This window comes from Thalassophryne amazonica, chromosome 17 (genome assembly GCF_902500255.1).
Source record: "Thalassophryne amazonica chromosome 17, fThaAma1.1, whole genome shotgun sequence".
In the NCBI taxonomy this organism is placed as follows: domain Eukaryota; kingdom Metazoa; phylum Chordata; class Actinopteri; order Batrachoidiformes; family Batrachoididae; genus Thalassophryne; species Thalassophryne amazonica.
The window spans coordinates 46,178,427-46,200,169 of NC_047119.1; the positions used below are offsets into that span (position 1 = coordinate 46,178,427).

General features: G+C 41.6%; 1 long non-coding RNA gene across 1 annotated transcript in view; it reads right to left on the reverse strand.

The window, feature by feature from the left end:
• LOC117529768 overlaps nt 1–21,743 on the reverse strand; it is a 482,119-nt gene that overhangs the window by 148,290 nt on the left and 312,086 nt on the right. The window lies entirely within an intron of this gene.

Genomic DNA, 21,743 nt, shown 5'->3' on the forward strand with positions numbered 1-21,743 from the left:
TAAAACTATTACTGATCCACCAAGACAAAAATATGTTACACTATCCAGACTGCCGATGAGAACACCAACAGCCCAAGATGGACCCAGCGTTTCCACTGTGCCGCCAGTGGCTGTTAGCTAAAATGGATCGGAGCTTTACCTACTCAACACTTGTTTGTACTGTTCGAGACAAAGACAGCAATGGCGGGTCAGCTAGGCTATGCTAAGGAAAGGCTGTAATCTATTACAAATGTTTTATAGAAGAGTTTTCAAATGTTTAATTACACTGCACACATACCTCTGCCTCTAACATTGTCTGCTCAGTGGCTAAACAAAGCAGTGTAACTTCAGTTTTGTTTCTCGCACAATAATTAGCACATTAGCTTGATTGCTAGTGCAGTGTTTGCGTTATGCGTTATATATCAATAGTGTGCAGAGTTTTCAAATATATGGTAGTAGGTTTCTTCCTTCCTTGAGTACCACTGGAATGATTTTATGGATAACTGCCATGGCTGTTCAACTTCAAAATTATGACAAATATCCTTGTTATTACTTAGGGCGGGGGTGGTGGACAAGTGGTTGCAGTGCGGAAGGTTCCTGGTTCAAACCCCATCCCTGCCACAGGTCACCATGTAATGTGGAGTTGCATCAGTTAGAGCATGCGTTGTAAAACGTATGCCAAATAAACATACAGAACTGCCTTGGATTTGTTGTGGTGACCTCGAGTGAAAACAAAGGAGCAGCCTAAGGGACTTACTATCCTTGTTATTACATGCAGTTTTCAGTTCATTCAAAACCATTGTTGACAGAAAGTTGTGGTTTCTCTCCGTATTAATTAACCTGAATTGTAGCTAGCGAGCAAAGTTGTAAAATATGTCCTTATCATGTGCTTCCTCTAAAAATCTTGTCATGTATCTTGGAATAAGCCACAAAGTCAGAAACATTTCAAACTCCATTATTGTGGTGTGGAAGCTGTGGGGAACTTACATAGTTTTACAAGGAATTGGAGTACTTTCTGACTTTTGAATTGGGAACTTTCAGTTCTTAACTTTCCTTGAGGTCCGGTATTGGGCTGTTTTGTTGTTGTTGTGGGGGTGTGGCCATTGGATTTGTTGAAACGCAGAACATGTAGTACAATGCTAGTGTGCAGACCGTCCTTGGATTGGCGTATGGAGGGGGTGTCGCAAACCAAATGGCACCCCCCCTCCCAAAAAAAAAATCGGTCTGCACTGCCTTCACTGCGCATGCGTCATTTTGGACTGTCAGCAGCAATTCACAGATTATCACTTTGTTACTGCTTAAAACTGACTTTAGAATGATTTAAGAGGTTTTACTTTGTCATCTGATGGTTAATAATCACATTATTCCCTTTGATTGCTTTGGGTGTAGAGAGTCAGACTCAGAGAGTGAGACTCAGACGTGCTGCTGTAGCATTCTGATCGCTCCCCGAAATAATGTTGAATTAATGTGGAAATGATTGTTGTACAAAAGCTTCAGATATCTGTCGCTGAGATAGATGATGACTGGAGTGCAGTTTGAAGTAGAAAGGGGGTGATAATGGTGAGTCGCTGCTGATGCTCCGAAATGATGCATATTCAGTGCAGGCAGGGCGGACAGATTTTTAGGGGGCACTGTTTGGTCGGTGACAGGGGCAATCATGCTTGGGGTTGATACAAAGCAACCTGGCCTAGTGTGAGTACACCGTTATACTCAGTTGAGGATACATCACTTGCAAAGGAATATAATTTATGACATTTTGTAGTGTGTTTCTCTGGACATGATCCAATGGTTGGCAAGGCCAAGGACACGCCCACCTTTCCCCTGGCTGTAACAGATAATCTAGTGGTGCAGCTGCACGCTCCCAGAAGTGATATACGAGGTCTCTTAGATAATAAACCGACCCTTTTATATATTTTTTTTAACTATATGGATTTGAATGACATGCGATTACACCAATCATGCTTGAACCCTCGTGCGCATGCGTGAGTTTTTTCACGCGTGTCGGTGACGTCATTTCCCTGTGGGCAGGCCTTGAGTGAGATGTGGTCCCGCCCTCTCGGCTGAATTCCTTTGTTTCACACGCTGCTCGAGACGGCGCGCGTTGCTTTATCAAAATTTTTTCTGGACCTGTGAGGAATATCCGAGTGGACACTATTCGAGAAATTAAGATGGTTTTCTGTGAAAAGTTTAACGGCTGATGAGAGATTATGGGGTGTTTCTGTCGGTGTAAGGACTTCCCACGGAGCGGGACGTCCTGCAGCGCTTCCAGGCGCTGTTGTCGGCCTGTTTCGAGCTTAAAACATCCTAATTTAAGGCTTAATTCACCCAGGACATCGTGAGAGAACAGAGAAGATTCAGAAGAGGCCGGCATGAGGAATTTATGCGGACATTCCACTGTTTAAGGACATTTTTTAAATGAAAGACGTACGCGCAAATTCGCCGAGTCGTTTCCGTGACGACTCGGCAAATCTGTGTGCGCCGCGACAGGAAAAACACCTCCATGTTGAAAACCATTTGTAGAATTCAGGCGGCTTTTAATGGCTTTCAACACGTGAGTAACTGAGAAATTGTTTAACAGCTTGGGCATGTTCCAACTTGCCCGTTAAGATTTCCAACGGAGGTGTTTTTCCTGCCGCGACCCCCCGCGGTCGGGTCCGGCCCGACATGCGACTCTGCCCGCACGTTCTTTCATTACAAAATGACCGTTAACAATGGAATGTCCGAATAAACTCCTCATGCCGACTTCTTCTGAAAGTTCTCTGTTCTCTGACGACTTACTGCGTCAACAGAGCCTGAAATGTGGAAGTTTTCAACTTGAAACGGCGAGACGCTGCCGCCTCGAAGCGCAGATCGCCGTCAGGCGCCGTGGACCGTCCTTAAAGCGACACTACCAGACCAAAATCTCTCATCAGCCGTTAAAATTTTTACCGAAAACCAGCTGAATTTATTGAATGGTGTCCACTCAGTTGTGCCTTACAGTTTTGAAAAAAATTTTATCAAACAAAGCAACAGTCTCTGAGCCATTCCTAAACAATGAAAAAAATCGACGAGCGGGTGGACGACTCCTCACTCAAAGACTGCCCACAGGCGAATGACGTAACCGACAGGCGTGAAAAAACTCTCGCATGCCCACGAGGGTTCAAGCATGTCTGATGTAATCACACGTGATTCAAATCCATATGGTTTTTGAAAAAATAATAAGGTCAGATACTTTTCTAATAGACCTCGTATTACATACTGTGTTGGATCTTTTTTCTGACCTGAGTAAACCTCACATGCACTCCGGTTTGTGTGGACCTTGTACCTGCACAAACATCAAATAAATGCTTCCACATCTATTTGAAAACTACTTGAATGATCCCATTAAATGGAAAAATCATCCAACAACAGTGGAGGGTGAATCTGCAGCCATGACCTCCTCAGGGTTTTTAAAACTCTACATTACAGATGGGCTTTCAGTCAGGATCTTTGGAGGAGATATTCAGAATACACAAAGACATGTGAAACAACGGTTTCTTTCAGAAATTGAAAGCCACAGACGTCATCGTATACGTCAAGGCCAACACAAAACATTTCCAGATTAAATTAGTTCTACATCACAACAGTCAACTAAAATTTACATTGAGACTTTTATTTAAGATCCAATGTGTCAATTATTCATGCAAAAATAAAATATGCAAAGTAACACATTATGCCACAGAATACAAATTTCCACATTAAAGCAGCAAACAAAAAACACCAAAATGTCTCACACACACGAAACACTCAGTGGTGGCTCCAGAGGTGTTTTCTTGGTGTGGGCGTGGTTTGTGAGGTGACAGAATTTACAGTAAATGTGCAAATATGCATCTTAAAGTAAATTTGAAGTTCTGATGACACATATATACAACAGTGGCCTCGAGTGGCCACTGGGAGCCAATAATTAGCAACCAGGCTTTATGAGGACCTTGATAGGTGTGTCAATCTTTGTTTTATGTCTTGGCTTCAGTACCACCCATGGCCATCGTCCATGTGGAGTTGCTTCAGGGAGGACACCAGATTTACCTCACGTGAAAAGCCAAAGATCATTTTCAGTAGTGATATGTTACTAGTTGGCCCGTTTGAATAGCCCCCTGGGTGCTCCAATGAGTACATACTATTAGTACATACTCAGTGTGCCCTGCACCATTACGCACAGCGATCAGTGAAAGCAGGAGCAGACGGAGAGCCTCTGATGACATTCTCACATGCTCAAACAAAGAGTGTGTAACTATCAGGATTGCTCCACTAGTTTGCATGTGAATGTTACTGGATAACTCTGTTGCTTTCTTTGCATAAAGCACTGTTTACCATATCAATGGACAACAAAACGCACAGACCATTTTGTATATATTGTTCAAAATGTGCATTTGTGTTTATTGTTTGAACCTTTTTGTTGTACAGTCTTTCACACAAGACCTCAAATTACCTTTATCAAGTGTCAAAACAGTTGTTTATTATAGTTTGCTGTGTGTTTTGAATAAATGTGTGTGGAAAATTATTTTTCGCTTTATTTTTTCCTTGCCTATTTTTCATTGTAAACCTTTATTACACTTGCAAAACATAAAAACATACATATTCTGAAAGCACAGGTTGTCCTGAAAAAAAAAGAGACATAAAACTTGATTGTGGGATGCAGGGAGAGCTGTTAACAACAATAATAAAACATTTATGCCAGGCGAGTGAACTGTCCAAAAAATGCCCTAGGACCCAAGAGGGTTAACATAGTGCCAAGGGGGGGGGGGGGGGGGTACTGCCCCATCAAGCCCTACCCTAAAGCCACCTATGGATATGTTGACAGTTGCAAAAACAAAATGTTAAATTTTGCTGCTGACTGAAATATTCTGTGGTTTTTAAATAATTGGGGGAATGTAATAATACCAGTGCAGTTGTGATGGAAAATATTCCTTTTTCACATAAATGACCCTGAAGCTCGTGGCTTCAACAAGGTTTATTTACTTATTTATTCATTTTTTATAAGTGCCTTTTGAAGCTCTATGAAGAAATGAAAGAAGAAGAAGAAGAACAACAACAACAACAAAACCAACAGTACAACTGCTAGTTCTTATTAAGATCAACATCTGAGCTGGAACTGAAATACATTTTTAAAAAAAGGCAAACAAGAAGACAGTGAAAGTACTTTTTGTTTGTTGTGACCAAAAATAAAGGAAAAGAAAAACAGACTTCCCTTCTCCTTTGCATTTAGTATTTAGCACATTAAAGTCCGTCATATGAAATAAATCCAAACTATTCAGAATATTTTATTTGCTTGCTAACACACGGTTTGTTATCGCCGTCACCATGTGCACCACGTCCAATCAGAAGCATGAAAAATTCTACATCTTGTTCCACTACAAACAGCAGCTTTTTCAGTTCTTTTCTGGTTTTCAGTCCAGCCTGTGGACGTATTTATCCAGAAAAGTCCATGTGGACCGTTTCGCTCTCTTTCACACATATAAGGATTTTGTATCTTGCAGCCAGTTATGACTCATATTGCTGGAAAAATTCAATAAAAACTCTTCAAAGTTTCACTCTCTGGTGCCTTCCTCTAATTTTTCATGTAACTTATCAAACACTGTCATGGGAATCATTAACCTCAGAATTCAGGATGTGCAGGGGTTTAGAAGAAGAGGGGCATTTTGAAAGGCATATTTGCTTGTGCATGAATCAGTAAGTAGTTCCCAATTAACCGAAACTACCCAAGAAACACGTGTGTGCTTTAACATGTCAGCAGGGTCTGCGTGCACACATGCACGTGCCTGAATCTGTGAGGAGAGCTGAGGTTTCTAATTGTAATACTGAATTAAGTTTGAGAAGAGCAGTCAGTCCCCTGTGCCTGCCCGGGTTCAGTTTCTGTTAGACCTACACGTTCAGTTAAAACGCCAACAGGGATTAGACAAGAGCTGGTCGACTGAAAGAAACTTTTACATGAAATAATTTCAAATTGAGGATGAAAACGCCTCATACGAAGCCTTGGCAGAGGCGGCTCCAGAGGATTTTTTTCCTCCTTCGGGGTGGGCATAATTAATTATTTGTTTTTACAAGAACTACAGAAAAAGTGCGAAAATACATCTTAATGTTACCTGCCTTTGTGCAGCACAAAGCACAGTACAGCACTCCCAATAATTGTTTAAAAATTATGAAATTTACCCTCCTTAGAGGATACAAATGCAAACAAATGTGAGAAAAGTTTAATGCAAAACAATAAAAAAAATGCACAGCTAGCAACAAATGACACACTCAGTATAGGAGCTCATACTTTTTAGGTGGTGCTATTCTCCTTCACGCCTCCTGTTTCCCAATGTCACCAGGTTCTGGTTCCTGGACAGAGAGCTGTTTGACAAATAAGACTAATTGTGATTAATTAATTTTATTAATAAGATTAATAACCATCCAACCATCCATCCAACCATCTTCAACCAGGATGGATGGATGGATGGATTGTAAATCCAAGCAAATACCTGGGTGCCTAATGGCGACTTCTGCTCCTACTGGCAATTAGGATGGGTTAAATGCAGTAGACATATTTCATTGTGCAGGGAACATGTTCTTCTGTGCATATGACAATAAAATCCTTTGAATCCTTGAATCCTTGAATCCTTTGAATCCTTGAATACAATCATGTAAAATAAGAATGGTAAATAAATGGACTGCATTTATATAGCGCTTTTCCATCTGCATCAGACGCTTAAACCGCTTTAAAATTATGCCTCACATTCACCCCGATGTCAGGGTGCTGCCATACAAGGTGCTCACTACACACCGGGAGCAATAGGGGATTAAAGACCTTGCCCAATGGCCCTTAGTGATTTTCCAGTCAGGCAGGGATTTGAACCGAGGATCTTCTGGTCTCAAGCCCAACACCTTAACCATCACGTCCCCTACTAGAGAAAAATAAACAAAATCTTGCACTGAGGTTACCAATACAGAAATGGATGCCATGAGAGCACTGGATCAGTGTGAGTCTGAGGGTGAGAAACTGAAAACAAAGCGTTTGAATTTTCAAATGTGAATTATCTGGTGTGCTTATGGTAGCAAATTGAGATTGTGTGTGTGTGTGGGGGGGGCACCTGTACTGCAATTTCGCTACACATCTGCATTCTGTATCATTGTTCAGGCCACTAAATTAACCCTTGTGGTTCAGGGCTGTGTCCTTCTATGCGCTGATGTGGAATTTGGAGAATGCTCACAAATGTTCACACTTTATATGATTTTTATGACTTCATCATTGTTTGGGGAAATTGGTCACAATGTCCACTACTCTTTATAAGTACCTGGATGCTTAGTTCCATCATCTCTGTCTTACATGTTGAATGTGTCTTTGTTGTGCTTTGTTTGTTCACCTTTTTGCTGTGGATAGTATGACCAAAGCTGATGGTCATCCAGCTGCATCTGGTTTGCTTGAGGTTTCTTCCTACAATCAAAAAAAATGAAGAGTTCAGATGCAAAACCCAGTATCTCCAAAACCATAAATTTTTAGTTGAGGCCAACATGTACTTGGCTGTCAAGGGGACCATCAGTGTGCAAAGTATGATAGAATTTGAACAAACTGTTTTCATTTTATTGATGAAAGTCTGTGCATTTCCGCATATAGTTTCCTTTAAATCTCCATTTTCAACTGCATTTTTCTCCATTTAAAGAAAATAACAAGGGGAAACATAATCCAAATAATTCCAAGACAGCTGAGAAGTGTCTTGGGGTGACTGATGGTGTGATTTGGTGCTTTATAAGTAAACCAATTTGAACCGCTCCCCAAATAAGCCAAATAATCCGAAATCTAGCCAAATTGTCTCGTATTAAGGGGAGAAAAAAAATCTGCCAATGGGGTAAGAAAAAATTACTTGGTTAGAATTCTAAAAACTAGCAAAATGTCTTGGCACTAAATAATCAAAATGTGCCTTAAAACTAGAGAGTATTCTTATTTTAAGATGAGCCTCTGTCTTAAAATAAGGAAAACAATCTTGTGTTTTTGCTTGGATGATTTGAAATCCATTGCCTTTCCTTGTTACTGGTTAAATACAGCTTAGCTGGAAAATCTTAAGAAAAAGTGAGATACATTTTCCAATAACAAGATGTTTTTCTTATGCTTGACAAAATTATGTTTCTATTTACAGAAAAGCTAATTCCACTTTTCTTGAAACTGTGTTTTCATTTCCAAAACACATTTGAAAAGCAAACAACAAAAAATGCATCCCCATGAGTTGTGATTGGGTTTGTGGCCTCTGCGTGCAGACGTGTGACTGTTGTGTTTGCGCGTCATGTGGAATGAGTGACTAATTCCCCTCGTTATTTTGGCGGCCGCTGCATGAAGCTGCACAGACTGTAGAAATTGATTCTCTCACAGCAGGTTTCCATATTTACTGTGATGTTTACAGATGAAAGGATGAAAAACACAGAACACCAGGTCTGAATTAGAAATGAAGATAAATGAAGCTGTCTGACATTAAAGCTGCAGGAAACTCGCTCTTTAGCTAAATCCGTGCAGGTTCCCTGCCATCTGGAGTGTTGCTGAAAAGAGCCGCGTGAGGCAGACATGGGGCCAAATACAAAAGTATTTGTATTTGAAAATACTTAAATACATTTTTCGGAGTATTTGTATTTTCTGATTTTGAATTCAAAGTATTTGTATTTCAAATACATCGCTGATCCCAAGTATTTCCAAATAATTTTTCAAATACTTTTCAAACTTGGGAATCTCTGTGACACCGTGTTGAATATAGATTGTGATAGTTTGATTATTGCCTGTGATATTATAATAGTGAATTTGTGATAAAACATTCAATCCTTTACTTATCAATAGTATTTGGTCATGCTATTTTCACAATAAATTGTCACCGGTTTATCAGTTTTTGTGTTGATTTGTTGTTTATAGTTCATAGAAAGTATTTGTATTTGTATTTGAAATACTCAAAATATAAAGTATTTGAAAAAGTACAAAGTATTTGTATTTGGAATTCGAAAATCTAAAGTATTTGTATTTAAATACAATGCAAAGTATTTGACCCCATGTCTGGCGTGAGGTGTTGATGACGACACTGCTGGAGGAAAAATCAGGAATGTCCAAGTCCAGAGTATTTTTTAAGAATGGTCAAATCTCCACTTTGAGACCCAAACATGTAGCAAAGCTGGAATGGACAAAATACTTTATATGCACAGAAAAATCATACAGAAGAAGAAAGTGTAATTGTGATGGTCTGTGGATGATGGTTAAAAATTATGAGGCAATTTTTGGCCAAAACCTGCATGAGCTGTGACAGGTCACGATATGGATTGATCTCCATGCCATTCTACAGTATCTATGGTATTATGAGAGATGGATCCAGGGCGGGGCAATGGGATGATGTCCCCCACCAGAAGACACAACATAAAGAAAAAAAGGACAAAGGGGAAAAAATGAATAAATAAAATAAAACAAGAGAAAGTTTTTAAGTTTGATGACCAAAGTTTGCCAAAATTTCTTAGTCATTATCTTCCACTGGAACAAAAAGCTGAACATATCTCAGTGTGTTCAATAAATGGGATCATTTTTACGCTATCATCTGTCCACAGAAGTAGGATCGACTTCTATGTTCTTAGTGATGCTATTGTAGATTAAAGTGTTTTTGGAGATTCCTGGACAATCTGTCAAAAATTCACTGGTGATTATGAAAGACACTAGCGTGTCTCCTGTGGGGATCCACGGGTCGTGTTTATAAAATAGGTAGCTGACATTTTTGTGGCAAGGGTGGTAATAGCGTCCCTTAATTGAGAGAGTGGCATCAAAACTGAACGTGGCGCCATTTTGGTTCCAACTGCGCTGAACTACTGAATGAACCTTTAATGTTTTCAACATTTCTTTAAATCAGTTAACTACATACAACCACATATCCAGGTACAGGTGCTTTCAAAATAAATGTAAAAATAGTTAAGATATCACATTTACATAAATTTACAATTTATGATGTTTTATTTAATTAATTTAAAGTCTGATTTATGCAGCTGCACAGCTGTAATTCCATGTCATACAATGATGCGCGTGACAGTTTAAAATTCTCCGTCTCTGGATTATACTTTATTCTGGACTAATTTGACCCTCAACAAGCTTTTCTTTCTACAATCATCACCTCCAATTCAAAGGCAAGGTGTACAATATTCTCTTTTACTGACTCTGTGCTGTAAGTGTGGAGACGTTTCTGATCCATTTGTAATCAGTGTGCGCACCTCAAATACTATTATACTATGATGGCGGGATGAAGGAGTAGAAGCAGAAAAGTGTCAAATCACAGTCTATTGTGTCTGATTTAACAGGTGCACTTCAGGCTTCAGGTCTCAGTCTGAACACGGTGTGAAAAATAAACGGTCGGACTTTTAATCACAGCTAGTGCCAGACCTGAACTTTAATGTGTACCTCTGTTACTGTGCACGCCCAGACTGCTCTGGGTTTTTAATGGAAATACATTGCGATCAGATGGGACAGTTTATCCGATGTGAGCGAATCCCTTGTATAAAATCCGTTATATCTGGTGTTTATTACAACACAAAAACTTTTTGTCTGGTGACTGCGAATATGTGGTTTATACGATGGTGGTTTAGGTGAGTTTTACTGTACATGTGGCTGAACATTAAATTTACCTCTCAAAGCTTTGGTGATGATGTCGGCTTCCATCCCACACGGCTGACTTTGCCCTTTGTGTCTATTTGTGCCTCCAAATTTACCACCCGGCATTTTCAGCTAATAAATAAATAAAATAGCTGAATTTACATGCAGACAGATTAACAGCGAATGCTATTTTGGAACCAAGATGGCACCAGGAGTCACGTGACAGTTATTTTTTGACTCATCACGTCACTACTCTCTCAATTAAGGCAGTCTAGGTGGTAATAAATTAAGCAGTGGTGGGCACAGCTAACTGAAACGTTAGCTTCAATAACCACCAATCCGCTAACTGAAAAGTTAACTTTTACATGCTAAACCCCTAAAAAAATTAGCAGAAGTTACAACTAACCACTAACTTTTAGTATTGACTCATCACACTGTCAGCGACTAATAGACCAGTTATGAGTTTAAGTACTGAAACAATCACAAAGCCAAAACAAACAACAAGCCAGGGCTTTTGTCTTTACACACTCTGCCAGCTGTTGCACAAACCTCTGACTTAGCTTTCACACACACAATACTACACATGGTGGCAGTGTAGATCAAACACAAGGCACTTTCACTCATGGTTTCATTTATAAACAGAGTAATTAGGGACAGTTTATCCAAATTAACAGCAACTGTGTCATTTTACAAAGTGAAATGCGCTAATTCCGAAGGTTTGAGAGTTAAATCGACACAAGCGCAAAAAGACATTACAGAAAATCAGTCTTCTCTCATCATCCCCCCCACCCAGTACACTGCCATCTACTGGATGGGAGTGTGAATAGAGGCCAATGTGTAATTGGTGATCAACATGCTGAGTGACACTTCACAGACAGAATTTTCAGTTTAGCAAATGCCTTTTTTAATTACAAATGAAAAAAATGCATATTTAGAAATACACATCTATTTGTAAAAAACAACACACAAGCTACAAATCAGAAATTTGTGTTTCTGGATCGCAAAACACGTGCAAATCAAGGACTATTTGTAGATCACCCTCTGTGCATTTGCAGGTATTAACTACATAAATAAATGTCTTTTCACTTTAAAAAAGTAAAGGTTTTCACTGTTTTTAAAACAGACACACTGTCGATCATAATGGATTGCAGCAATGCATTATGGGAGCTCAGGGTTTGTTTATTATTATTATTGTAATACATGTTAGTTTAGCAGTGTTGTCAGTGTTATAGATTTGTTGTGATTTTATTCAATAAATAAAAGTCTGAACATGACAGATGGAGTAAGTGATTTTCCCCTCACGACTCCTTGAGGGCGCCGTTGATCACACCTGATCAGAACAAGGAATTTATGATGTAAAAAAGTTGAAAGCTTTGCTTTTTTCTTAACAGTTACACTCAAGACGGACATTATCACTTGAGAAGAACAGTGAGGCTCCTAAATCATGTTTTCATAATGAACATTTAATAGAGGACACAGGAATCAACCTTGTTTTTATTACATTCCTGAGGCTATTACAGCAGCAGCCAAGTAGGGGAACATAAAATGAACAGAAAGAAACACCACCCATTCGGGTTTGTCAAAAAAAAAGTGTGCTGAAGCTGACAGTTCAATCAAATTGCGGCTAATAGTTCATTTTATCTGTGTTCTTGTTCAAAGGCCAGTATCACGAGCACACACCTGCGACCCGGGGAGAAGGCGAGCGCAGCGAAACGGCTCGCATCTTCAAAAGGGGTCAGGATTTCAGTCAAAAATATTAATCGGCGCTGGTGCTATCCCAGCCTGCAGGCGGGGATCAGTGGGAGCGCGGCGTCTCTCTGTGGACAGACTCTGAGATGCCGCTTCCACTGTCAGGACGGTTTTTAATGCCATTCATAGCAGGTGCACGTCACACGCATCTCTGGCCACGTTTAAGCTGCTTGGTCACACGGTTATCCAAGACAGCCTTAAAAGTCAAAGCTATACCACTGAGGTCACGTCCTTGGAGGTGTTTCAGGGATTTTCTGGTTCGCTTGACCTGAAGACAACTTTAAGTGCCAGAGTAAAACATAAATGACACATCGCGGGCTCCAAACGTGCCGGCGCAAATGTGTCTGTGTGGCTTTAAAACACCATGAATATTAATACACAATAAATAAACAAGGATTACAAAAATATAGTGGAATATCATTTTGTTTCGGTTTCCTCCCTCTGCTGCCACAATTTAGATGCAGGTCAGAGTGGAGATGACGGTAAATGGGAAACATTTCTATTTTTCTATTACACTTTTTCCCCGACAAGCTCAATATGCCTTACAATGCTTGAAACACACACACACACACACACACACACACACACACACACACACACACACACACACACACACACACACACACACACACACACACACACACACACACACACACACACACACAGTAAATGGATCGCATTTATAGTCAAAGTGCTTTACAGGAATGCCTCACATTCACCCGTTCACACACACTCCAATATAAGGGAGCTGCCATACAAAGCGCTTATTACACACCAAGAGCAATGTGGGGATTAAAAACATTGGCCAAGGCAGGGGTGCCAAAAAAGCAGAGAATAAGGAAAAGGATTGTAGGGGCCCATGATTGACAGGGGCCCAGAGAGACCCCTAATACAATTATAACACTAACAAAATAATATGGGAGGGTGGCCCAGTAAGCTTTCTTATCATGGGGCCCAAAATCCCTGCCAGCGGCCCTAGGCCAAGGACCAAGGAGTGATTTTCCAGTTTAACAGGGATTTGAACAGATGATCCTCTGGTCACAAGCCCACTGCTTGACCATCTGCTTCCAACAGACACACACACCGATGCCAAAGTGCTGCCACGCAAGGCCCTCAGATCGACCACTGAACCTAGGGCTCTTCTATCTTAAATAAATAAATAATTAAATAGGAGGTACCCCTCTGTCAATGTTGGGAAGGTTACTTTTAAATATAATAGGTAACAGATTAGCAGTTACTCTGTTAAAATATAATCAGTAATTTAACCAGTTTAATTATCATATTTTTTGACATATGTCGCACCTCTGAAAAAATTCCTCTTGAAGACATAAAATCCACGTTATGAGTGTTGTCTCTCCTTGTTCTCCATCTCCCTCTTGTGACCATTCCTGGGTATGGTTCTCCATTGTCACTGTTCTTCTGTCTTTCTCATACACTTCATGCTTTATTTTGGTGGTCACAGTTTCCCTGTGTGCTTTGTTAGCTTGTGCCTCCTCAGCTGTTTCCCCCCAGTTATTACCCTAACCTGTCTCCAATTTGTGTGATACCTCCCTGTGAATTTGTACCCCTGTGTTCCTCTTCTGTCTTGCTTGAATGTTCTGCATTTTGCTCTCTTCTCAGGTTTTTAGTGTTCCATCATGCTATATTCTTGTTACTGAACCTGATTTGTGTGCTTTGAGATTGTCTACTGTTTATTCCTTCTGCCAAGGATTTAATAAAAGTATCGGCATTTATTTATTTGTCTCTCTGTCTGTTTGTTAGCAAGATTATGTCAAAACTACTGCACAGATTTTGACGACATTTTCAACACAGATACAGTAGTGTTCAGAATAACAGTAGTGCTATGTGACTAAAAAGATTAATCCAGGTTTTGAGTATATTTCTTATTGTTACATGGGAAACAAGGTACCAGTAGATTCAGTAGATTCTCACAAATCCAACAAGACCAAGCATTCATGATATGCACACTCTTAAGGCTATGAAACTGGGCTATTAGTAAAAAAAAAAGTAGAAAAGGAGGTGTTCACAATAATAGTAGCATCTGCTGTTGACGCTACAAACTCAAAACTATTATGTTCAAACTGCTTTTTTAGCAATCCTGTGAATCACTAAACTAGTATTTAGTTGTATAACCACAGTTTTTCATGATTTCTTCACATCCGCGAGGCATTAATTTTGTTGGTTTGGAACCAAGATTTTGCTTGGTTACTAGTGTGCTTGGGGTCATTGTCTTGTTGAAACACCCATTTCAAGGGCATGTCCTCTTCAGCATAAGGCAACATGACCTCTTCAAGTATTTTGACATATCCAAACTGATCCATGATACCTGGTATGCGATACAGGCCCAACACCATAGTAGGAGAAACATGCCCATATCATGATGCTGGCACCACCATGCTTCACTGTCTTCACTGTGAACTGTGGCTTGCATTCAGAGTTTGGGGGTCGTCTCACAAACTGTCTGCGGCCCTTGGACCCAAAAAGAACAATTTTACTCTCATCAGTTCACAAAATATTCCTCCATTCTCTTTCAGCCAGTTGATGTGTTCTTTGGCAAATTGTAACCACTTCTGCACATGTCTTTTATTTAACAGAGGGACTTTGCAGGGATTGTTGCAAATAAATTAGCTTACAGCACTTACAGGTAACTCCAGACTGTCTTTGATCATCCTGGAGCTGATCAATGGGTGAGCCTTTGCCATTCTGGTTGTTCTTCTATCCATTTTGATGGTTGGTTTCCGTTTTCTTCCATGCGTCTCTGTTTTGTTTTTTTGTTTTTTTTTGTCCATTTTAAAGCATTGGAGATCATTGTAGATGAACAGCCTATAATTTTTGCACCTGCATATAAGTTTTCCCCTGTCCAATCAAGTTTTTATTCATACTACGCTGTTCTTCTTCTTCTGAACAATGTCTTGAACGTCCCATTTTCCTCAGGCTTTCAAAGAGAAAAGCATGTTCAACAGGTGCTGGCTTCATCCTTAAATAGGGGACACCTGATTCACACCTGTTTGTTCCACAAAACTGATGAACTCACTGACTGAATGCCACTCTACTATTATTATGAACATCCCCTTTTCTACTTTTTTTTTTACTAATAGCCCAATTTCATAGCCTTAAGAGTGTGCATATCATGAATGCTTGGTCTTGTTGGATTTGTGAGAATCTACTGAATCTACTGGTACCTTGTTTCCCATGTAACAATAAGAAATTTACTCAAAACCTGGATTAATCTTTTTAGTCACATAACACTACTATTATTCTGAACACTACTGTACATATTAGGCCATGGAAGAATCCATTAAATTTTGGAGATCTGGATCAAGTTTCACTTATGTACGAAAAATCACCAGTGTAAAACTAACACTGACACTGTACATATGGTCCTATTCTGGTCTACCTTTATGGATTTGGTGCTAAGAGCTTGTTCTTTTGCTGCCATGATCAGAGCTTCTGTGTTTTAGGCCCTTTCTAGCCACTGGTAGGTCTTCTTGATGTCAGTGAATTTCTATATCTGTTGATGGTACATCCCATAGAGGGGCTTGGTCTTCAGTGACCCTCCCCCCACACCTCCTGTTCTTTGTCACCATCTGTCTTCAGCTGCCTGAGGCATTCAGCTGATCAGCAGCTGATGTCGGTGGGGGGCCATCTTTCTGTTGTATTCATGGATGCTCCTTGCCTCATCCTGGATTGTGGCTCTGACATTCATGAATCCTCGCTCTCCCCCTGAGGGGAGAGTTTTGGCTCATAGAGCCTCAGGGTACTGGATTTTGGGTGGAAACCTGCATGCATTGTGAGGATTGTGTCTTGGCATCAGTGACATCTATTTCCTCCTGTGGCCAACTTATTATCCCAGCTAGTTATCTGATGACTGGTAGGGCATATGTCTTAATGGCTCAGTCCTTAATCCTGCTGTTGAGCTGGCTTCTCAAGCACTGGTCTTACTTTCTGGAGTTATTTGATTGTGGCTGACCTTCTTGCATCTTCACCATGGTTCCCACTGGCTTGTGGGATTCCCACGTATTTGAAGCTGTCCTGGATGTCCACTATCCTGTCTTCTGTCATCTCCAACCCATCAGTCTAGATCACCTTCCCTCTCTTTGCCACCATTCAGTCACACCTATCCAAACCAAATGACATAATGACATCCTCACTGTAGATCCTGGTGAGGTGGATCAGTGAGTCAGTGTCTCACTCACTCTTGGCATACAGCATAATGTCATCCATGTACAGGAGGAGGCTGATGATTACTCCACTCCTGAATCGCTATCCTTAGGTGCTCTTTGTGATAAGTTGGCTGAGGGGGCTGAGGCCTATGCAGAAACAGCAGCGGGGAGAGTGCATCAGCTTGGTGTGTGTGTGAGAGTATATATATATATGTCATAATTACTAATAATGACTGATTTTTTTCAGTTTATAAGTTGCACCACAGTATAAGTCACAGAACCTCACAAACTAGTTTAAATTTTTTTGAAAGGGTACTTATACTCTGCAAAATATATTTATAATGTAAAATGGCTGTAATGGATTACATTTCTGATACTTAATTACATATTCTAGTTACATGTGACTAGTTACTCCTCACTACTGCGATCCAAGACTGTGTGCAGTCAGCCAGTGAAGAAGTGGGTAAAAATAATACATTTGGTCTTTTTAGAGTTTTAGTGGCAGTCTGCACTGGCACTTTTTGTGATGGCACCACAGTGTAAATAACAGTGTCATCTGCATACAGGTCCACCTTTGCTGAAAGTAATCCCATAGGAAGTTACGATAGCAATTAGAAAATAAAACTGGTCACAAAATAGATGCTTGAGGAAAAACTCACAGTTGTCCATGGAGACACACTGAGTCCTTCCAGCCAAGTAGTTTGAAAAGACGTTCAGCACAGGGTGCCTGAGGCCTGTATTTTGCAGTCTTTGAAAGAGAATACCATGAACAGCTGACTCAAACACTTCAAAATAAATCAATAAAAAAGTGCAGCACATGATTTAAAAAAAATCACCCAGAGCAGTTACAATATCATTTGTGAGTGTCATTTGCAGTTACTCTTGCTGACTGAGTTTGATTTAAATTATGTATTGACATTCTCTAAAATTCACCTGACACAGTTGTACGTGCACCTGGGTGAGCGGGGGAATTATAGTGTGAAATCTAAATGCAAATTGGAAAACCTCCACTGAACCAATGTGCACTAACAGTGTGTATTTGTACAAATGTACAGATCTGTGAATTCCCATATGTACTTTGTCAGTAGGTAGTATTCTGTCATATGTTTCAGGAACCCTTGGAGGGCTGGCTGGAGTAAACAGATAAGGGTTTGTATGTGGTGACCTGGGCTGCTGTGTGCACAGTGTTGAGCAGTTACTGGTTTGGCGTTGGTGTTCTTCTTTGCTCTTGTCACTGTTATCAGATGCCACCAGTGGTGCTCCTTATGTGGTCCATTAATGGAAGCAGAGGGACAGAAACCCCCTGACAGCACAGCAGATGAATAATAAAATAAAATAAAATAAATAAAAGTCTTGGTCTTCCAAAGCCCTTAAAATGAATTTTGGCATTTAATGCAGTGTGCCAATGATGTGTTGCTTTTAAAGTGAAATGTTGGAATTTCTCACTTTAAATGAGCCAAAATGTGCCAGCATCTACAATTAAACAAAAAGGTGGTTAAATTAGTGTATTAGCACACCTCCCCCCAGACATCACAGCAGCAGCCCCCTCCTCCTCCTCCTCCCCTCAACACAACCTCCTCCATACATCACTGTGGACCCGGTCAGAGGACAGCTGAGGAAGCTTCATCCCAGAAATGCTGCAGGCCCAGACAAGATGTGTCCCTGACTACTGAAGACCTGCACAACTGAACTGGGAGAACTGCTATGATGTATCTACAACTTTAGCCTACAACTAGGGAGAGTGCCCACCCTTTGGAAGACATCATGCATTGTTCCAGTTCATAAGAAGAACTGGCCCATTGAGCTGAATGACTTCCGACCAGTGGCACTCACTTCACACCTGATTAAGACATTGTAGCGTCTCTTCCTCAGTTTCCTCAAACCGCTTCAACACACTTAGGACTGTCTGCAGTTTACACAGGCATTGATGTGCAGGATGCCATCCTCTACCCGCTACACTGAGTCCACTCGCACCTGGATAAGGGAAACGGCACAATGAAGATTCTCTACCTGGACTTCAAGTGCCTTCAACACCATCATGCCCCTTGTGCTCAGGAAAAAGTGAGCAGGATGCGAGTGGACCCCTGCCTGGTCACTTGGATCTTCAACTACCTCACCGACTGGCTGAGGGACACCATGTCTGACACTGTGACCAGCAGCACCGGAGCACCCCAGGGCACAGTGCTGGCATTTCTTCTTTTCACCCTGTACATCTCTGACTTCTGATACATTTCTGAGCTGTGTCACATCCCATCCAGAAGTCCGCAGATGACACAGCCATTGTTGGGTGCATCAGGGATGACAGAGAGGAGGAGTACAGGAGCCTCGTGAAGGACTTTGCTGCCTTTTTCATATTTAAGCTTCATAGATCTAAAGGATTCAAGAGACCAAGGATAGAATTTCACCAAACATTGTACATGACAACAAAATACTTTATTATCACAATCAACATTTTTGTTTTAAAAAATATCACTCAACACAACTTAAAACAAAATCTCCTGAGGTAGAGGGCTGACTCGAGGAGAGCGCTGAGTGGGCGGGCCAGGCTGAGCCTATCTGCATGGCTGTTGGCTGGCGCCGCTGAGCCATGTGACGGCTCAACAAAAGACCAGAGGGGGGAGGATGCACTGCACCATGTTGTGTGACACAGCGCAGCGCTGCTCTTAAGCCCGGTTGCTCCCAGTTGCACAGTGCGTCATTATGATGACGTTGCGTGGAAGCAACTCAGTGCCGAGACGATGCAGCTTGGAGCCACAACAGCGCGAGGGGCGCAAAGGAGGAAGCAAGTCGGGTGCCGAAAAATTAAACCTGTTTAATTTTTTTGGCGTTCTGTGCTTGACGCAGAAAGGAAGTAGTTCCAGCGCAAGTCGGGGCAAAGAAGCGTTACCCGGCGTGACTCGAAGCCAATTTATGATTCCTGCTGTGTTCCATTGTTCCCGCAGTATAAATCATGCAGGATTGTTTTATACCGTGTACTTAATGCAGTAAAAACTACACGCTGAAAAAAAAGACCACAGAAAAAAAATACAGACTGATTTCCAGAAATATCCAGTAAAAAGTCCGAACATCTCTAGTCCACTCATGGACGTTCGTTCACGCGCGCACATGTGAACAATTAAAAGAAAAAAAAAAGTCTGGCTGCAGGCCATAAGTCCTGAGACAGGACATGTCAACATCAAGTAGTCAACTCCAGACATCTCCACATTTGCTCAAAGACGGTTCGTGCGTGCGCGCGCACATCTCGCATTCAAGGGAGGAAAGATAAACTATAACAGAACTCAGAGCGCAGCCCTGCAGCTCAGCACAACATGTAGAAGAGAAGTCAGAGTGCACAGTCTGTCTGCAGCCAAACTGTGCACTCTGACTTCTCTGTTCAGAGAACCTGCAGGCTGCGTTCTCACCTCCTATCTGCCCCCTGCTGCGCGCACCTGATGCAGAAATTCCTGCATTTGTCATGACGCCACAGGGAGCAACTGGGAGCAGCTCCGGTGTGAAAGGGGCTTTACAGACAGAGAGTAGACTTTGATGAATCAGTCAGTGCATGCAGGAGAGAAAAAAAGCTTCAGTATCGATCTTTTTACACTAGGATCGTTCAATATCAATACCAGCCTTGGTATCAATATTATTGATATTAGGATCAATTCGCCCATCTCTACTTTATGGAGGAAAAGTCGGAGGGTTAGAAACATCTCATATCCCCCATTACTACAACACTGATATCGTGGGAGGCAAAAAAAAAAAAAAAATCCTGAAATATGCATGCTAAAAGCCAAATATGCATGCCACCCTTGAGGTCAACTTAAGAAAGCAGTATCCCATGGGCCGATAAGTGGTTTCCCGGTATACCGTGGTATGAAAAAACCACGGTATCAAAACCACTAAAATTTTCTGTTATACCATCCCTACGGTATGAGCGGGTTATGAGAATTCTTGACAGGCAGAGCGGAGGCGGCCACTTCCACCCCTCCCCCTGGCGCATACCTCTGTCTCTGTTTACAAACAGGCAGCTAACATTAGCTAGCTCTGCATCATAGCTGAAGGAGGCGAAGCCTGCACTGAACTTTTCTCTCCATCTAAACGGACCAAGTCGGCTGTATGGGATTATATGGGCAGACTCCAACGAATTGGAGGAAGAATGTCGTCCAACTTTTTTTTTGTTCTATTTTCTGTGAAATAGCCCTTCAAACCAAAAATGGTGGCAACAAAGCACCGTAGCTGTGGCCTGTGTCAGACTCAGAGCGATTCAAGATACCTGCAAAGGATTACATGGAAGGAGTAAACTTTATCCCATCTTTGAAACCTTGCCTCAAGTGGAGGAGCTTAAGTATCTCGGGGTCTTATTCACGAGTGAGGGACGGATGGAGCGTGAGATCAACAGATGGATCAGTGCAACGTCTGCAGTGATGCGGTTGCTGTATCGGACCTTCATGGTGAAGAGATAGCTGAGCAGGGGGGCAAAGCTCTAGATTTACTGATCGACCTACGTTCCGACCCTCGCCTATGGTCATGAGATTTGGCTCATGACCGAAAGAACGAGATCGCGAGTACAAGCGGCCGAGCTGAGTTTCCTCCGCAGGGTGGCTGAGCCGCTGCTCCTCCATGTCGAAAGGAGCCAGCTGAGGTGGCTCAGGCATCTTTTCCGGATGCCCACTGGATGCCTCGCTGGAGAGGTGTTCTGGGCACGTCCCATCGGGAGGAGGCCCCGGGGAAGACCCGGGACACGTTGGAGGAACTACGTCTCTCGGCTGGCTTCGGAACGCCTTGGGGTTCCCCCAGAGGAGCTGGGGAGATGTGTGTGGATCGGGAGGTCTGGGCGGCTTTGCTTGAGCTGCTGCCCCCGCGACTCCAGATAAATCAGAAGAAAATGGATGGATGGATCGTTGAAACCACTGAGAAGTACAAGTGGTGGACTCGCGTTGTGCTTGTGGTCGACCAAATTTCTCCCACAAACATGTCAAGAAGGACAATACATCTATTCCAAGCACTTTGTTGGTGAAGCTAGGCCAAGTATTGGCATCTGGAGTTCCAGACCACATTTCTCCCTAAGCAAGTAAGTCATGTTTCTTACAGGGCAGATGCTACGTGTCTACAAGAGAGATTATCATTTTGGTATTTTCTCTAAAGTTATCAGTGGTATAGTGCTTGTAGCGGTAAATGGACTGCATTTATATAGGGCTTTCCATCTGCATCAGACGCTTAAGCATTAAACAATTAGTGCGCCTGAATCACGCATGCTTCATATGCAAATAGCCATA